Source organism: Ceratotherium simum, chromosome 13 (assembly GCF_057802395.1).
Source record: "Ceratotherium simum simum isolate JZ-2026a chromosome 13, ASM5780239v1, whole genome shotgun sequence".
Taxonomy (NCBI): Eukaryota; Metazoa; Chordata; class Mammalia; order Perissodactyla; family Rhinocerotidae; genus Ceratotherium; species Ceratotherium simum.
The window spans coordinates 57,048,923-57,069,811 of record NC_141912.1 but is presented as its reverse complement, the minus strand read 5'-3'; the positions used below and the strand labels follow the sequence as shown (position 1 = coordinate 57,069,811).

The 20,889-nt window shown below is 37.3% G+C and overlaps 1 protein-coding gene across 3 annotated transcripts in view; it reads left to right on the top strand.

Annotated features, from left to right (window-relative positions):
* Positions 1-20,633, top strand: part of KHDRBS2 (KH RNA binding domain containing, signal transduction associated 2) — a 564,075-nt gene extending 543,442 nt beyond the window's left edge. For 2 of the 3 annotated variants that reach the window (XR_015554171.1, XR_015554169.1), the window contains 4 exons: positions 12,458-12,559; positions 18,059-18,099; positions 18,356-18,416; positions 20,421-20,633. The gene's annotated coding sequence lies outside the window, so the exon portion shown is untranslated. The remainder of the gene's footprint in view (positions 1-12,457; positions 12,560-18,058; positions 18,100-18,355; positions 18,417-20,420) is intronic. The other variant, XR_015554170.1, reaches the window with a different exon arrangement.
* The last annotated feature ends 256 nt before the right edge of the window (positions 20,634-20,889 follow it).

Sequence of the window (20,889 nt, the reverse complement as noted above, 5' to 3'; positions counted from 1 at the left end):
GATCACTGTTCCCTTGGCTGCTCTTCTCCTTTAGTTAAATGATGACTCTACCTTGAGCCTGCCCTGGGTCCCTGAGATCGAGGCAGAGAAGAAATATTTTTCTCTGTTTCTGCCAACATTAGTGTCACTAGACTCTCAGCCATTACACTGTTAGCCTAGCCTGGCCCCTCCTTCAGGCCACTCCCCTGGAATTCACTTACAGGTGGTTGTTCTACGAAATGTTAGTTCTCTTCCTAGAAAGTCACAAAGGATGACAGAGTCTCCAGATTATTTCCACATTCGTGAACAATAGGATTGGAATATGGATCTGTGGGCTGTTACCATTCTAAAATTATATCCCTTCTGCTTTCTTTCTAAGGAAGTAAATTTGGGCCACCAAACACCTCCATTTCTGAAAACAGTTTTGGGGAGTTTAAATTAGTTCTATAAATATACTCTCAACCTAAAAGTGTCAACCTAGGGTTGGATGTCGCGTGCACTTGTTAAACCTATTTTGGACTTTGAACATTGAAACATACTTTAATGCTGAGTTTCTAAAAATACCATTTTTTAAAGGTTTTTCACATTTTCCCCTACACTCCATCCTACTGCATTGCCCACGGTGCTCCCCCTTCCTGAAATGATCTCTTTCCTTCTATTTTCTTTTGTTGAGCTATGAATTCTCCATCAAATAACCATCTCTCCAGGAGTGTTCTCTGAACTTTGCTACTCATTGTCGGGGTAACATTGCTTCATGCCCTGTTTGTGCCCCGATATTTCATTGTGTGAAGTGTATTTATGTCTCTCTCGAGTTGGACTTTAGCTCTATAACGGAAGGACTGTGTTACATCTTTCTAGTCCTAGTGCTCCGTAACTTCCTCAGCACTTAGGAATTATTCAAAATATATTTGTTGAACTGTTTCTGAAAACACTCTGAAAGTTCCAAGGCCTCCCATGCTGGACAAAAATTAGTATTAGGATCTTGGAATGGAAGGTTTGGTTGGTTTTTTTGTTCTAGGAATATTTTAGTAACGGACACTAGTTATTTCACAAAATGCCTAGGTTTGTGTGTCCCACAAATAGAAATACTTATTTTTGTTGAACAACATTGATAAATAGGGAAATAGGCACACAAGAGGAACAGTAGCATTTTAACAAGTTTAGGACAAAGCATCTCAAGTCTTTGCCTTGTTTGTGTTCTCCTTCACTAGAAGTTGCATCCTCTTTCTGTGTTTGTCTTCCTAAATTTAAACCCTTATTTTCAGCGTCCATCTAAATATATTCCCAAAGCCTCCACCATCAATTAAGTAAATGCCATGTCTCTAACTCATTTCCTTTGAAAAGGATGAGCTCAACCGTGAGCTGTTTATTCCATTTATAATGGTTCTCTGCACATTTTGGTCCATTGCCTCCAGTGTCATTTCTCATGCATCTGTTTATTCTACCCAATTAGACTCAGAGCTTTGTGGTCAGAGGTGCTTTTTCTTTTAGATCTCCTCACAGCATGTTCACAACATAGGCTTGTGAACTAAATGTCTTCTAGATTTCACCAATATCTGTGCTAGTATTTTTAGTTCCATGTCAAATGAACACGTTGACATGCTCACTCTGGGGCTGAATTCATGGGCATTTGGGCACCCACACAGGACACAGCTCCTTTATTCCACTCAGAGAGTCTGTGGGCTAGGCTGGGCAGTACAAGGACTTCAAGAACCCTCTGCCACTTGTCTTGAACGCCAGGAATATCCCTAAGCTTTAAAGCCAGGGGTATCTGCAGGGACTCAGTATGGCCCTTCTAATAGTTCCCACCATGGATGTCACTGAACATGTTCAGTTCCTTATGTCCTTATGATAATTTGTAACTATATACATATATAAAGTATGTGTTAAGCACATAAAGTAAACAAAGAAGTTAAGTTTATATAAATATAGGAGATATAAAGCATATGCATGTATAAGTAATGTATACAAAAAAACACCCATATGTGTGAGTGTACATATACGTGTGTTTTATGTTTTCATTTTCTCTTTCCCTCCACAGATTTTCTTCACCACTTAACACTCAAGCCTAACACAGATCCCAGCACATCATAGGTACTCATAAATATTTGATGAGAAAATAATATGTAAATGAATGAAGCTATGAGGGCAAAGAATTCTTTCCAGTCCTAGTCATATCAGATCTTAAGTTTACTGACCAAAAAGTGAAAAGAAGAGAGAACTAGAAGCATAAAAAAGAAGGAGTCAATGTTTTTTTCTCTACTCCAAAATTTTGTAGATTTATAATCTGTCTCCTCCCAGAAAGAGGCTCTCAGACTTCTCAGTTTGTTTTTATCTGGAGAGGGGAAAGAGGAGACAAGACAGCCTCTGCCGGTGCTACCCACTAATAAAAGCTACTGATATTTTAGCTAAAGCTAATAATTTCCAAATAACGTGGCAAAAAACGAATTGGACATTCCTACATTTACTGTTGCAACCTTCTATTTCTTCTCTGAGAGCACAATCCTGATATCTTTAGAATATATCTATGGTATGTGCACTCCTTTCTCCTAAATAAAAATTCTGATGACTAAAAGGAAAGAGTGGGATGTAATCACAGGAGTAGCCCGTGGACTGCAGTAGTTGACAACCAGGCCTGAGCCAGACTGCCTGGGTTCAGGTCCCGGCTCCACCATTTTCCAGCTGTGGGATCCCAGGCAAGTTATGTAACCTTGCTCTGTGTCTCTTTCCTCATTTGTAAACAGGAAATAATAATAGTACCTAAATCATAGAGCTTCTTATTAGGATTAAATGAGTTAAAACACATAAAGGCCTGGCACATAATAAACACTTCATAAATGTACATTAATCCTAATCTTATTCTTTGTACTGTTGTTTTTGCCACCATCTCCAAATTAAGGCAGGTTTACTTCTAATACAGAATGGATAACTTTCCATTAAGACTGAGCAAGGAGAAAAACAGAGAATGCACACATAAATAGTTGTTAAGTGTGGAAAAGGAATATAGTCATAGATACATGAGAAATGTAAAAAGTCATAGTAGAATGTCAGGATTCTAAGACTTTATGTCCTCTTGATAAATCTTTTCTTTATTTCTTACCCCTCATAGAAAATGTTCCTTCATATGCCTTTTAAATACCTAATGATGAAGATTACTCTTATTTCATCTTTGGTTTAAAAAATTTGGAGAACAGCTGATCACAATCTACTTTTTAATAAGTCACAGCCTTGCTAAGGAATCACAAGTGATTTAACTCAATGATTTTCAGCCTGTTAATTCAAAGGCTATTCATATTCCCCCTAGTTGTTGGAATTCCTTTACCTCATCAAGAAAGGCATTATTAAATTTTCCATATTGTTTAACTGTGTAACATAATACAATAACATCTTTAGCCCTTAAAAAGAGAGAGAAAAAAACCTTCCCACTTGGCTGCACCCTTCCCTGCTATTTGTTCTTTTTGAATGTATGTATGCATTTCACTTCACAAATATTTATTTAGTTTCTATTATGTGCCAAAAAAGCAGTAAACAAGACAGACAAAGTCTCTGTTTTCAAGAAGCCTGGAGTCTAGAGAGGGTTTGGAGGAATAAACAAAACACATGATATCTCAATTATGAATTGAGATCATTGTTATGCCAGAAATAAATGGAGAACTTGAGACAGAATGATGAAGGTGGGTGGTGGGGCGGAGCGACATTCCTCCCCTGAAGGAAGAGAAGGAATCAGCGTTCAAACTGCTGGGAGAGGAGCACATTCCAGGCAGAAAGCAGCAGTGAGAGGTCATGGTTGGAAAAGAACACTCACAAGTCACTGGGTCTGTAGCTGGCCACTGGTGAGCCATGGGGGGCCCAGTGGGAGAAGAGCTTGGAGGGACAAGTACAGGTCACATCACACAGGGTTTCCTGATTTGGACATTCTCAATGTGGAACCAGACGCTGTTAAAAGGTATTCAAACAAGGAGCGAGCATGAGCATGATCTAATGCATGTTTCAAAAGATAACTTTGGTTTCTGTCTGGAGAACTTATGGAAAGGAGATATGAGTAAAATAAGACAACCTCGTAGAATATTAGCATAATCCAAGCGAGAGATTTGTACCTTAGACTGAAGAGCTGGCAGTGGACATTTAGAGAACTAGACACGAGAGATGCTTAGGAGGTAGAAATGTCAGAATTCGATGATGGATCAGATTGCAAAGGGAGGACCCATGTATGACCTTAAGTTTCTGCCTCAAATATTGGATGATAGTTGCGGTTACTGAGAAGGAAGAACTGGGGAAGGACCAGGCGTTCTGTCTTGATCAGGTTAATTTCATGATACTTATGTGACACCCCAATGGAGACGTTCAATAACCATTTGATTACGCTGATGTGAAGCTGTTATATAAATGAGCGAAAGATGGCCTCTGTGTGTTGGCCCCTAGGTCATTTATTTCTTCACTGCAGGCTGAGACTCATTAGCTCAAAAGCCCGCCAGGGACAAAATCAAATTTTTACACATCCATTTATTTTTAAAATAGGCCAAACAAGCAGATTTTTTAGCCATTGAGAGCTGGCCTGTTTTGCATACTCTTGCAAAATCTCACTCCACATCTGCTAGCAATAGATAAGCCTTGAGCCATAAGGACCCTAAACCGCTGCTGCCCTTCTGAGCGCTCTGCCCCAGAGACCGCCTGCCATGCTGCTGAGCGACATTGCCTCCACACAAACCCCCTCTCCCAGGATTCCCTCGACCTCCACCCCTTCTGAGGAGCCACCCTGAGCCTTTATCTCTACACAGACTCCTGCTGTGACGGACTTCTCCCGTGTGAACCTATCAAAGCAGCTCTCAGTGAAGCTCGTGTGTGCTACTGCCACCTTGTGGTCATGTCTTTTTCCTTGCTCAGCCGCAAAATCCCTTGAACCCCCTACAGAAATTCAAAGGGAAGATCTGCCCTCAGATGTCTATCTGGAAATACTTAGCATGGAGATGGCATTTAAGGCCATGAGAATCAATGATTCTACCTGAGGAGGAGGGTACAGAAATAAGGCAGGAGCGCCAAAGACTAAATCCGAACTTACAAAATGTGAGATCTGGTAAAGCGGAAAACATGAAAATACATATAACCACTTGATCAAGTCCTACTCATGTCCTATCACTCAGGCCAGACACCAGCACCTTGAGACAAAGCTCTGTCTCCTCCCTTACTAAGCCAAGCTGTGTTAGAATGACTGCCTTCTTTCTCCTCCTCTGGTTCTTCTGTATTATTGCTATATCAAATGTTACTGAAAGTATCTGGTTATTATTTGTCTATCTCCACGTGAGACTGTTCTTGAAGGCAGAACATGTGCTCATCTCTAAATTCCAGGGATCTACCACAGCACCTGATATAAAGTGCTAAATACATATTTTCTGAATGACAGACTGAACAAATGAATGAATTACACACTCTGACTGTATTAGAACGGGTATAGAAAAGGTAGTGCTGATGATGTGATAGAGGATGTCAAGTGGCTGGGGAATGTGAGGGCGTCTCTTGTTTTCATGTCGATGGTATGCTATCCATTCCTCTTTCTCAGTCTGAGGCTAGGTTCTTCTCTTATCCTAAGTCAAGACATTGGGACGTTGAACTCACACATACTGTACCACAGGAACTATATGAAGAGATCATGGAATAACGTGAAAATATGTCAAGTATTTAGAATGGCAACTAGTTCCATAAAAAACTCAAGATGGCATTATACTGTGGAAATTTAAAATAAAAAATGGCATTTTGGTCAAGTTGTGTAAGATCTGAGTCACCTCTGAGACAATTATCTACTCTTCATTAGAGCTACTTTTTGTGATTTCAGTGCTATTATCTTTTGATTTTCATTTAAGGGAGCAAGGCTGGTCCACAAATGAATAGATGTGTTAGGTCATTGTTTCCACATGTCTTTTACTAAGATAAATGTTCAACATGCACAATTTGGCCTTTGAAAACAAAAACTAATGTTAGAGAAGTCTTTGACCTCCACATCACAGCATTTAGTGACTAAGGTAGAATAAGCATTCATAGATACTTCATAGCAAAAAATAAATAAATGAAGCATAAAAGATCATGGAGGCTAATCGAGTAATTTAAACTTAATCCACAAAAAGTCTCTAGACATATGGTGGTACAACATCCTCTACTTCCTTAAGTATGAAACAAAATTGGTTGTAAGATATAATTGATGAAAGCTTTTCAGTATAAAAGATAGAAACTCAGCAATTTGGGGGATCTTGATTATGAGAAACACCTTGATTTCAAATTTAAAAATTTAATAAGTGTGTCTTAGAATTAATTTTTAAAAACATGTGGATCACAACTAATAACTGAACTGAATTAATTTCTATGGCAAGGAGGAATGGTTAACAAATGTTTTAGAAATCTGTATTTATGTTATGTAATTATCTGTGATTATACATAACTGTAGATAATTACATATTAACTTACATAAACATAACGTCTTATTGACTTATTGATATCTGTTTGTGAAAATACTGACTGAAGTTGGTCCTGCCTTTGAGATATAAAACAAATAAAATTATAGACCTCAGTATGAAAATCCCCACACACAAATTTATTTTTGTTGCTATCAGCAAACATATTTTCATAATGATTTACCATTTACAGAATGCTTTCACAATCATTTCTCCATGTTCTCAGTATTTTATCCTTAGATCCATAACAGTAGAGGTTATAAAGACAATAGAGGTTGCACATTTTAATGTGTTCCACATGTGCTCATTTTCTACTTGTTCTTTCCTGATGAAAGTTAGATACAAAAGAATCCAAATACCTAATAAATCTTGCTGGTTGCATGAGTGAATGCAGTGTGCTTTTCTGGAAGGTGAAGACACTGTGGTTGCCAAGGAACCTCAGGGACTTTTCTGAACATATGCAAAAGCCAAATTACAAAGGCCATATTCCTCACCACTTTATAAATTCAAGAAACCAGAATAATTATCTTCTTAATAATGGACAAATCAGCAATACATATTGAGTCATCTCTCTATAATTCCCAAATGCTATACCTTTTGCAAACCCAGAATAATTTTTTGTTTTCTTATGTAATAAGTGATCCTCTAGAGGTGAGGAGGAGTTCGTGTATTTTTTTTTAACCCACAAAAAGCAACACAGAAGAAAAAGTCAGCTGTCCTCCAAGGCACAGACACGGTGCATATCTGGCCCTGAAGGCATCTTCCTGCTCCTCCAGATCCGGAAGGGCTCTCACACAAAGCGTGTTAAGGCGCTGGTGCTCTGGGAGCTTACTTAGTGTTTGTTGTAGAAAACTTACCTCTGTTTACAGCGCTGTGTGCTAATTTACATGACATTCCTGTAACTGGAGACTACCAAAAGGAAAGATTGCCACTGGGTGGAAATATGAATGTTTTTTCACATTTCCTGAATGAAATACGGCTGGTCTACGGGGATTGTCCAAGATCACACCATTACTGAGTGACTGAACGCGATGCTAAGCACTTTGCAGGGACCGACTCATTTGAATAGTCATATGCATAGTCCTCTCAATACCTTATGAATAGGTATTAGGCTGTCCCTGTTTACAAATAAGGAGACTGAGCTCAGAGAGATTCAGTAACTTTCCATAATCATACAACTGTTCAAAGCACAAAAATGTGTGTGTTTATCAGAAGGAATAGGAGAGGTGCTATCACCATCACAATCATCAGCCTAAATTACACAGTTCTACTTAAATGGGAAATTGGGGGTGTTATCAAAGGTTATGTAAAGAAAATAAGAGTGATCCATCATTAAATGAATTAGAAACATAAAGTTAAACATTTTTTTTTCCTGGCAAATGTTTCTGAACCTTTAATATACCATTATGCTCCATAAATGTCCAAGAGGGGATGTAGTTTTCCCAAGGCGTTTGACCAGGCATCTCCCCTCTGCCCCCTTCCGCATACAATAGCATCTTGTGGGGACAGCATTCCAGGAAATGCTTTGGAAAATATTAACTTTGGAATATCCTAAGGTCATCCATTCACCTATGCCAAAGGTCCATGGACTACTCCAATACCACATTTCCTTCAGGAAAACTTTCCTGTTTCCCTCATGCCCAGAAGAAATTTCTTTTTTCAAATCTTTTTTCAAATTTCTGATATACGGTAGTTGATATTTCTGATATAAGCTGTAGCTAGGGATATATGAATTTTTTTAAATATTATTTTTTCAAAATATATATGTACGTATATGTATATGCATATGTATACATATCAGAATACACACCCACACCAGAATTTACACATTCAAATGAGCTCTCTTTTAAGTGGCCACCAATAGGGAGCTACGCATCACTCAAATAATTTTTTAAATTCTTTTTTTGGAGTTTGCTTTAAAAAACTACATTTTACATAGTTACAAATCTTTTTTCTTGTGATGAGAACTTTAAGATCTACTCTCTTAGCAACTTTAAAATATACAATACAGTCTTATTAACTGTAGCCACCGTGCTGTGATCATTTCACAGTATATACAAATATCAAATCATTATGCTGTACACCTGAAACTAACATAATGTTTTATGTCAATTCTGTCTCAATTAAAAATAAATAAATAAGAACTACATTTTTAGTATCCTCATGGTGGTCTCATCCTTTCATGGTTGAAGAATTTCTGGAAAAAAGCAAAATACTTTGGAAAAAATTGAAATTGAGACTATCAAGTAATGAAATTGATTTTCTTGTGAGACTTAGAGATTGGTTCTGAGAACAATTACAAAAGTGGATTAGAACATATGTGTTAGAACATGGTAGCGTTGTTTAAGTAGGCACACAGGCTCATGGCATGCCTACATTGGGAAAGTAAATGCAACTTGTTACATTAAGTGAGGGGTTATATACTTAAGTGCCTTCAAGAAAATTAAATATGTGAAATCCTTAGGTATAATACAATAGATAATAAAGGAAATAATGGAAATAAGAAAGTGAGTGTCCCACCTTGCAGGTAAAAATAAAAAACTTCACTGCAAAAAATAAAAGAGAAGCTCCTGTTATTGAAGTAGGGGATGAGGAACGGGAATATCACGTGTTTGAGTCTTATTTTAGTCTCTTGAGGTGTCTTTGAGTTATGTCTTCTAAACCCGAGGGCTTCCCAGACACATTTAATAACAGAAAAATGACTAGGTTTGACTTCAAGCAGATCTGAATTTGAGTCAGATGGACCATGTGCAAACAAGTCACCTCATCTCTCCAAGTCTCAGTTTGCTCATCTAGAAAGTTACTGAACTGAGAGCATCAAATGTGACAATGCAAAGAATGGACTTAGCCTAATGCCCAGCACAACCCCAATTCAATGGTGATGATTTATTTGCTAACTAGAATTTAAACATAATGTTTTAAATCTGTGAAAGCACTTCTTTGCCTTGATCTCTAATGGTCTTTGCATAGAACCTTTAGTATTCTTTCTACCAGCCCTTTAGCCAATATTTACTAAACATATCCCAAGCACAGACCACTATGCCAGAGACTAGGAACACAAAGATGAAGTAGATAAGTTGTGTTCTCAAAAGCTTATGGTTGACTGGAGAAATGAAGCTCATACCATGTTATTATACCAGTGAAAGGAACTATCCCAAGAAAGATACCCATAAAGAGCCATAGAACCGTACAGAGAAAGAGGCTGATTCTGACAAAGGCCAGGAAAGACTTTATGCTAAGGGATGATGAAAGAAGAATTGGAGAAGTCTCAAGGAGAAATGTATGGAAAGAGATGCTTTATATAATAGGAACATTAATAAGCTAAAGAATGGAGATCCATAAGTATAGGGTATTTTCAGGGAAGTACAATTAGTTGCGTTGGTTTACAGTTTCCAGTGATTAAAAGAAGTCACAATTAGAATGTAGACTCCAGACAGGTGTGTGAGGCCTGTAATGCTGAGTGAACAAGAAGGGACTTTCTTTGATAGGCAATGGTGAGCCATGGAAAGCTTTTGAACATGGTGTGATAAGTGCAATATTTTAGGAATCCTATTCTCGAAGTACCTGATAGTGTGTGTCAGAGAGAGAAAAAATTAGAAGCAAGAAGACTACCTGGAAAGCTGTTGAAGTAACCTTTAAGAAGGAGCATATGGAAGGAGGGGCATAACAGTGGTTGAAAGCTGGGAGGGTAGAGGACTTCTTTGGAGGTTGTGTTTCTTTATCAAGCTCAAGAATGTAACTTAGATTTGATGCTTTTGGGGGTGGTTTGGGGCATGCTAATGGAGATAACCAACAGGTTTTTTAGAGGGTTTGAATCATCACCTGAAGGAGTAGTAAAGAAGAGCTTTTCTAGGAAAGTGGCAACAAAGATGGGAAGATAGGAAGTCTTCCTAAGTCTAGTGTTCAAATCACCAATTCATCCATTTTCTGTCTTTGCCATCTTTCTTTAGCATTTGCTACTTGGTCATATCCACAATTTCTGTATCAATGTACCTGATCCCTGGTATGTCTATTAAGGGAAAGTTTTCTTCACATCATTTCTCTTCTTTGGTATTGAGAATGAATGGATCTAGTTCAGCTAGCAAAGAAAAAAAATTATCCTTTGGTTTTGATGGGGCTGTTGGTCATTCTCAGGATAAGAGAGTAAGACATTTTGGGTCAGTGGCTGGCTATTGTGTTGACTCTAACCTCCTTCAAGCCAGTCAGTTACTAATAATAAAAATGGGGTCCTTAGAAAAGGGTGAAAAGCCAGACTCACTAAGCACCCAGTAGTCTTTTGTGATATACAAGGGAGTAGGATATTATGCAATTGAAGTAATGTTTTCACATGTTGAATTGGTTCTAATTGTTGGGTTAAACACTGTAAAATGAAAATTTATTCAAGTCACTAGAGTCTCTTATAGTTAATGTCTTAAATGACTGAAAGATTACTCTCCTGTAAGAATGACTGAAAGGTTATTCTCTGACAGCACTTACTTTATATATATTTGAACTTTTCATGGAAATATTTAAGCTTACACTGAATTAGAGAGATATAGTATAATGAACACTATATATCCTCACTCTGCTTCAATAATTATCAGTATTTTGCCAAATGTTGCCAACTTTTTTATTATACCTCGTACTTTTTTATTGGAACATTTTAAATCACATATTAAACGTGTCATTTGTAAATAATTCAGTGTGCATTTCTAACTGATAAAGACTATTTTTGACATAATGGGCATGCTTTTGTCATACCACAGGTCCTTAATATCATGTGTTACTCATTCCATATACACATTTCTCTAATTATGTCTAAGATATTCCTTTACAGTTAGTTTGTTCAAATCAGTATCCAAACAAGGTCCACACATCACTTTTGGTTATTATGTCTGTAACAGCTCTCACTTCAATTTTGCTTGACATTTATTTATTGGAAAAACAAATTTCATTACATATTTTAAAACCAGGTTGCCACACTCTCTTCTACTTCTAAAGCAAAGCCATAATTCATTCAACATATGTTCAACTCCTGTATAATAAACAATTACTATGTACAGGACAGTGCACTGGTGCTGAGTATGATTCAAAGATATCTGTAAATCATGGTCCCTACCACCAGGACTTTACAATCTGGAGGAAAAGGAAAAATAATAATGCACAAATATAATGACAACATGACAGTAGAAGTTAATTAAGTTGTATAAGATGCTATAGTTTTAAAGACAGAGGCAGGGTTTGGAAGATGAAGGGAGTCTTTTTGGAGAAGTTGGCGTGTGAGATGGGTGGTGTAGAGTCACCAGCAATTCAAGAGGCAGTTGGGCTGGGAAAGGGGTAAAAAGAGAAAGTACATTCTATAATTAAAAACCTTGGGGGGAAAAAAAGAACATAACCTTAGAGGCGAGGGAAGTAAGAGATATATTCAAGGGATGGTAAGTGAAATAATCCAGCTGAAGCATTTGTGAGAGAGATACAGGTAAGTAGGGGGACGATTTGGGAGGATCTTGAATGGTAGGCTAAACAGCTTGGATATTGTCCTCTAGAGCAGGGAGCCATTAGCTCCATTTTTTTTTTTTCCAACTATTTGACATGATGTAAACATAGATATCACCTTAATAGTAAAATGCATCAGCTCATTTCATAAGGAAACTTAAAAAATTGTTTATGTATTCCAATAGTAGTCATTTTCAAATATTTATAGCAAGTTGACAAGATAATTTAATGTTTTATTTTGCCCAATAGCTAGATGCTCCACTTAGAGGAGCGCAAAACAAATTGGAGCTGATATAACCAATGCATGTTACCCAGCAGCTGAGAGACCTTATACAGCGAGGATTAGTTGTGTGTGGCGTAGTATAAAACAACAACAACTCAAAAAATCTACCATAGGAGAAACAGGAGATGATTCTATTAAAGATATATATACTACCCCAACAAAGCTCAGACTCTACACTTTTCATCTACTGTGAAAATACAGTGGAGTTTGTAATATGTCTGGGTTTTTTTGCCTATCGACAGTATATATATTGACCCATAAATTCTCTCTTTACCAGCATAATGCTAATTGATTTTCATCATTAAAAGATCCTCAAATGACAGCTGAATTATCAAAGCCTTCAAAGAAAGTATACATTGAACTTAATGTAGCTTGATTGGTAAGTATTTACTTCTTGCATACTTATTCTTTAATAAATGGTGATCCAGGTATTCCATATCATATAGATTTTTTTTTAAATATATATATTTTTAATTTTATTTATTTCCCCCCCAAAGCCCCAGTAGATAGTTGTATGTCATAGTTGCACATCCTTCTAGTTGCTGCATGTGGGACGCGGCCTCAGCGTGGCCAGGGAAGCGGTGCGTCGGTGCGCGCCCGGGATCCGAACCCGGGCCGCCAGCAGCAGAGCACATGCACATAACCGCTAAGCCACGGGGCCGGCCCCATATAGATTTTTTAAATACTTTTGAGTGCCCACATATGTCAGACTTTGAGCTAGACTTTGGAGGGAATGAAATTGTGCATAAGATGTGGTCCTGGTATTCTGGAAGCTTATATTCTAGTACAGATGATTAACATATACATATAGAAGTAAAATTATAGGCAGGATTGGGATAGAGGTGTCAAAATGGATTAAGTTAGAGTTTTTCAGCAGAACTACTATTGACATTTTGGATCAGATCATTCTTTTTTTTTTTTTTTTTTTTAAAGATTTTATTTATTTTATTTTTTCCCCCCAAAGCCCCAGTGGATAGTTGTGTGTCGTAGCTGCACATCCTTCTAGCTGCTGCATGTGGGACTCGGCCTCAAGATGAACGGACATTGAGGGCATGATGCAAAGTGAAATAAGTCAGAGGGAGAAGGTCAAATACCGTATGATTTCCTTCATTAAGTAGTAGATAATAACAACAATAAACAAACACATAGGGACAGAGATTGGATTGGTGGTTACCAGAGGGGAAGGGGGGAGGGAGGAGGGTGAAAGGGATAATTGGGTACATGTGTGTGGTGATGGGTTGTAATTAGTATTTTGGTGGTGAACATGATGTAATCTATGCAGAAATAGAAGTACAATGATGTACACCTGAAATTTTTACAATGTTATAAACCAATGTTACTGCAATAAACAAAAAATTTAAAAAAAAAAAAACTAAGGGATCGACGGAAATTCTTAAACAAATAAAAAAAAAAAAAAAAAAAAAAAAAAGATGAACGGAGAAGTGGTGCCTCGATGCGCACCCGGGATCCGAACCCGGGCCGCCAGCATCGCAGCGTGCACACTTAACCACCAAGCCACAGGGCCGGCCCTGGATCAGATCATTCTTAGTGGCGGGAACTGTCCTGTATATTGTGATATGTTTAGCAGCATCCCTGACCTCTACCCACGAGATGCCAAGAGCACCTCCCCAGTTGTGACAACCAAAAATATCTCCAGATATTGCCAAATGTCCTTTGAGGACTGAATGAGAAATAACTTGCAGTTTTGGACCATTGTATTAGATGGAAAATCCTATGTGCATTTTGTTAATGAAGCTAACTTCTAGTTGGGGAAATCAGTGAAGGTCCACAGAGGGGCGGGGGGCTGGTATAAGTAGGTGGAGAAGAGGAGAACATTTCAGGAGTAGAGAGGATAATGAGAAAGTGGCTAAACTGGAGATGGGAAACCAAGTACATAAGTATAAATTATGTTCAAGCATCCTGTAGCATTCGGTGTTTGGGAGGTGGTTACTAGAGAAAGAACTGATAAAGTAAAAAGCAATCAAATTATAGAGGTTCTTGAATACAAGACAAAGAGAATGTTTTTCATTTTGTAGGGATGCCATCTGAACATGTAAGGGAAATGAATAAAGCATGATTTTGGAAATGTTAATATGGCAGTTCTCGGCAGAGTGATTTGGGCGAATGAGAAAGTCCATTTTAGGTCTGAGACTTAGTTAAGGACATAACTTGGCAAAAATTGGAGGATGTATTTGTGGGATATGTATTTCCCAACATGGGATGAGAGAGGATAAACAAGTGAAGAAGTAAAGTCTATAACTTGCTTCTATGTTTGATCTCATAAATTGTTGTTGAAATTGTTTCTCGTGGTAGAGCTGACACTTCGTGATAGAGCTGATGGGCAAGTATGCCCAGATTCTCTGGGACGCCATGAATTGGAAAGTTGTAACTGATGTTGCAGAGTTATGAAGACAAAGAGGATATTCTCAAAAATAACTCTTCAGTGACATAGAAACTATGAATCTAGATGGTTAAATAATCTTGTTGAAGAAAAGTATTCAGTTTAAACTCCAAGGCCCGGCACAGAAAATGTAGTCACTGCTTGTCTGCTGAATGAAGATCTCTAAAATTAATTTTTATCCACATTGAGGTTCTCACCACATAAACAGACTTTTGTTAGTCTCCTCATCTCTCCCACACCTTTTGAGAGTTTTGATCTAAGTTTATCTCCATTTGCAATATGAAATGGTAGGACGAGACATAATTCTATTTCATGTGATAGGCAAATACAATGCTAAAACCCCTGAAAACCCCATGTAAAGGGTTAAAATGTGTGCTTAGTAAATTTACTCTTGATCAGTAGCTATACTGTTTATGTGCTCTGAAAAGATTCACTATCTCTTTGAATGTGAAAACCTCTCATACGCAGACAATATGGTAGTAAACATGGGGAGAAAAGGAAGCAACTGTCAGAGAGAGACCTGGGAAGTCATCGTCCCCTCTTCACCCCACATCTTCTTCCATTCTTGCCCAAGTCACCCCTGACTTGGATCCAAGAAAGGGGCATTTTCTGAAATCATGAGCCCTTTTATTCTTTGTTTGCCAACAGACCAGTATATTTATTTTAGAAATTCTTAAACTTACATTTTTGAGATTATGACTATATGTGGTAGATACCAAAAAATTAAAATGTACTTTTTGAAAAATGCAGATGCAGTAAAGTAATAAGAGATTAACTGGATAATAAGAAATGAGAACCTAGAGAAACTGATGGAGAAAATTTCATCTCAGGCACAAGAACTTTGATTTTGTTAAATAAGCAACCTCTAGTTTCATAAGCAGGGAATTAAATACGGTGAAAATTCAAGAGAGGGTTTTTTCTGGCAGTTAGATATAAAATAGATAATAATTGGAGGAAACTTGAATAAGTGAGACAAGTTAAGAGGTTGCTGCAATAATCCAGATGTTGTTCATTTATCAAAAGCAATTTATAAGTATCCACAGTATTAATGGCACTTTATTAGATACAAATTAATGCTTACTTGAACTGGGGCAGTAACTACAGAAATGGAAATGATCCTATTGAATATTAATAAAATGATTAAACCAGCTCAGTGCCCATTTTTTCTTGAGGGCTGTATTCCTACATTTACCAGATTTGACATATTTGAAACGGATCCACAGTTTTGGGATGCTTTCCTAAAATAAACTGCAAGGAGAATAGTGGGGAGAATTTTGCTAATAGTTGCCGATCAGCTGCTTGTCAGTCTGTACCAAGAAGACCCACTCTTCTAAGTTAACAGCATCAAGTTGAAAAGATGAGGGGGAGGAGGTTGATGAGGAGCAATGCAACTCCCTCTGGGTTTTATCAAAGGCTCTGTTTCTGTCACCAGAGAATTGGAATCCATCCCAGTCCTGCGAGAGTGCTTTTAGTGAGTTGTGAGTGTGTTCATTAAAAGAAGTGAATGAACCAAATAGCTTCCATTATCGATCATTTCTGCCCTTATGGCTTTAGACTGGAAGTGGTTTTCTAGGGTCCCAAAAGCCGTTTCCATTTTTTTTTTTTTTCCTTAATTTGATCCGTAGCATTGTGGACACAGCTCATTCTTGCCACATGCGATCTGTTCCATCAAGCCACTGAGAGTGATTGTTGATGAATAAAGAAACTGCCTTTGAAAGCCTTTTTTAATCCTTCTATATAACTTTAAATTTATGTTGAACTGAATAAAAAGACAAAATATCTAGATTGTTAGAAAACTCAATTTTAGTCCCACTTCTGACTTTAGCTTAAAGCATAGATCTAAAAAATTTGAAAGAGTCAAGAAACCTACAAATGTAGTTGAGAAGTGAAATCTCTCAATAAATCTCCTGGCTTATCAATACAATGCTCACTGCTTGGAATTTTTGAAGTAATATTAATTACAATTACATGCTTTTTTTCTATTTTATAAAACTGTTAAGGGATATAAATGAGTTTTCTTTTATATAAGTTCTTTTTGGAAGGATAAGATATTTAACCATAGTCAGTGATCATATTCATCTATTTTAAACACTTGGTGAATATAAACATATCTCTATCTATACGTTAATGTATACTCTTTTTATAAAGACTTGTCCCTGGGCTCTGGTTTTGCTTCCTCATTCTTACATTTGGCAAACATTTGTTGATGCATCAATTATGTGTTAACTGCAGTAGGAGGGACTGGGCACATGAGGGTGTCGAAGACAGAGCTCTCATTTTCAAGGAGTTGACAGTCTAGGAGAAGAGAGACAATTAAACCGGTACATGCAGAAAAATGTAAAAGTGCTACCAGGGAGAGGAGTGCTTAGGAGAATAAGCCAGAATAAGGGTTTTGTATTGTGATGTTGCTTACTTTTTTTCCAGTATATTTAAAATCCTGACAAAAATCTTAGAAGTTTCCTATGAAAAATGTAACATGAACATGTGGCTTCTATAAATAGTTCAATATCCTCCCAGTATCTAAAGGGCCCGAAGGGATCTATAGTATCTACTAGTTTCCTTTACATAAATTTATCAAATATTTCCCATATTTTGACATTCCTGTGAAAGTCCTTAAAACCCACCAGATGTTATTTTGGGAGTATCTTTTTCAGTCAAAATTCTTGGGTTTTTTCCCTCTAAATAAAAGTCTAGAAGCAGTTGTTTTCTTTGGCTGGTAAATATGATTTATCTGCTTTTGGAAGGGAAAAAAACAAAGACTGAAAAACCTGTGGTGCATTTTCTGCTTCAGTAAATGGGTCACACTTTGTCAAATTCTGAATAAAGTAAGCTTTTGTGAAGTTCTGTTTTTCTCAAATACTAGGTTGCTGCACTGGATATCAAAAGGGTAATTTATTTTGTTCTAAGTAGGCTTTTACTCAGTTCATTTTTTTTTTTACCTCAAATTATGAATACTTCAAAAAGATAACTCAGAGATAAATTAGAATGTTTAAGAAAGGAGAATATTGGTTTTCATTTATATTTGCACAGTTGCACACTACCCTTTATATATGGAGATGATTATTGTGAACTGAGATCCATAAGATATCTGCTTTACTAATTTTCTTGTGGCAGTGGGGAATTTGAGGTGATCCATCCCTGAGAAAAATGACCCTGTCAGAAAATAGCTTCTATCAACAGGGAACAGGGAGATCAAAATTTACCATCCTCATGGGGCTGAACCTAGAGCATAGGCACCAATGAATATAACTGCACATAAACAAAGAGAGAAAACATGTGTAATCAAGAACATGCCGTTCACAATCACTTGCCTAAATGTTTTTAATTTGATCTGAACGTTTACTTTTTGACTCTATTTTTCAAAATTGTTTATGCTATAACCTTATTTGTTAGGGTCAACATTCCATTAAACTTCCCAACTAAAAAGATAAAATGTGATATGTACACATTCTAAGTCAAGAAATATTTTTGTTCTAGTAAAGTGCCTAGCACAAGGTCTGGAATATCATGAGCGCTCGGTAAGTATTTTCTTCCTCCTTTTCTCTGTGATATTTATCATGACAGATTATTTTGAGTTGGCTTAATTCTAATACTGGGACTATCCTAAGTGTCACATAACACTTTTTTCTAAAGAAGATTTGATATTAAAATAATATTTAGTATATTACTGCTAGTATATTAAAATCGATTTTAACTAACAAATTTCTCTTGGCTATACTTTCATTATTTGGTGCCAGTCTTTTCACAAACATCGTCATTCCTGTTTTCTTTTAGAATATTTTCATAATGCTGAAAAACCAGCAGCAGCGGCACTGTTAAAAGAAACAGTGGGCACGTAAGTGGACACTAACACCTTCGTCTGGGAACCAACTGTTACCTTCTCCTCTGTGTACATCCATTTCCCCGTAGCTCTCAAATCCTGTATTTATATCTCAAGAGAGTTTTGCACTTTTTGAACCAGTTATCAGTTGGGTTCTTTTCTTGATTGATTTATGGCTTTCTTCTCTCCCCTAGTTTCAATCAAACAACCATTCCTGAGGAAAAAACATTTGAGACAAACTCACAATCCAGACTCACAACCTGACAATTTGTGCTTTTTCCATAACCACCATTCTAGATTCAGGTCTCCATTGCCTCACACTTAAGTTGTTGACAAAACAAATTACTAGCTTTCTTCCATGCCTCCAACACCTTTTCACCTGATTGCCCCACTGACAGAAAGCCTTAGAAGCATTTCCACCATATTGTTGCTCCCAGCTTAAAACCTTAAATGGTCTCCCATTTCTATTAAATTGAAATTCGCATTTGACATTCGAGGCCCAATAGTAACTCATCTTTGAATGTCACTGATAAAATTACTTGTCACAACTCAACAGATAGCTCTCTCCACAAACAAAGTCACAAGCACATATATCTGATATTCAAATTTGGCTCAGCCACTACTTTTTTGAAACTATTTTCTGACGCTTCCCCCTTGTCCCTGATGTGAGTTAGTTACACCTCCCCTCCCAGAGTACCTCCAGCAAGTCTGTCAGTGAATGGAACAGACTGTATTGTCAATCTTTGCTTGTTTGTCTGTGTACCCCACTAGGATGTGAAGTTCTTGTGGGCAGAAACATGTCCTATTCCTCTTTATAGCTCTAATACCTACCAAAGTATTGGCAGGGAGGAAGTGCTCAAAAATGATTGTTGAACATACTGGATAAAGAAGCTGTGGTATATATACACAATGGAATACTACTCAGCCATAAGAAACGATGAAATCCAGCCATTTGTGACAACATGGATGGACATTGAGGGTATTATGCAAAGTGAAATAAGTCAGAGCGAGAAGGTCAAATACTGTATGATCTCACTCATTAAGTAGTAGATAATAACAACAATAAACAAACACATAGAGACAGAGATTGGATTGGTGGTTACCAGAGGGGAAGGGGGGAGGGAGGAGGGTGAAAGGGATAATTCGGTACATGTGTGTGGTGATGGGTTGTAATTAGTATTTTGGTGGTGAACATGATGTAATCTATGCAGAAATAGAAGTACAATGATGTACACCAGAAATTTTTACAATGTTATAAACCAATAAAAAAATAAAAAAAATAAAAACCTCAACAAAATAAAAAAAAAAAAAATGATTGTTGAATGAAGGACATTTCCTGAATTAGGTATTCTCTGTTTCTGACACCAAAAACTTATGATGTACATCTTCTAGTTAAAACACTGCCTTTCCCCTTTTCTCTTTCTTTATCTTTTTTCCCACCTCCTAAACTTGGATCAAATTTAACTTCTTTGGAAATAGTCAGATGTTCATCAAAGAAAGGAGGGGATTTGACTTGAGGCTCCCAACATGAAACTTAAAATAATTTGTTTCTAAAGCAAATTAGTTTCTGCCTCTCACTAAGGAGTCTAAAAGGCCACAGAATCAAAAGAGACAAAGAGGCAATACATGCAGAATGCTGACATAAGACGTCATCACTCGACTCAGCCCTGGACACATGCACCAAACTCCAAGATGTCATTCTTTGGGACAGTTTATATCCCCCATATGTCAAGCCCCAGCTCTTCCCTCTTGGTGGTATGATGAAATCTGTTCCCTTCTCACCACTCATGCCACCGTCTCCTGGCCGCTGTCTTCTCTGGCCCAATGTCTGAGGACTCCTAAGACAGAAAACCCACCCCACTGGTACCTAGTCTACACTTCCTCACTTCAGGCATCATTTCAGAATTTACTCTGCTCTGTAAGCATGCACCTCACTGTTGCCATAATATAACCCTTTATTGCATGTGAGAAATTTCCCAAGAAGCCTTTCTCAATCATGTACCTCTGGTTTGGTTCCAGGTATGTTCCTCCAAAGACAATCCTATAAGCCATGGAAGACACTGGAACCTCCAGTAGTTGGAGCTGGGGGCCTCCTTCTCCGTTTTTGCTCCACTTTTCACTCCTGAAATCAACTTTGGTCCAAGTATGATCTTCAGTTACCAGACCCTACCATGCGTCTGTAAAAATTGAAAATAAACAAGTGTTTAAAATATGTACATGTCTACATGTTTTTCTACTAGTCCAGTTTCTTCCCAACTCAATATAACACTTAACAACTAATTCAAGAGGCAGAAATAAGAAAGTAAAAATAACTGAAATTTTCAGTCACCATCTCATTTTATAGACCATTATATCAGTATGTAGTCTTGTTATCCCTTTGAGTTGCTAGGAGTTAATTTTAAAATTTCCTACTGAGGGTTTTTAAATGTGTATTGACCCACAAACCTGTAAATGGTTGAAAGTACTATTTGAGAGAAATCATTAATTC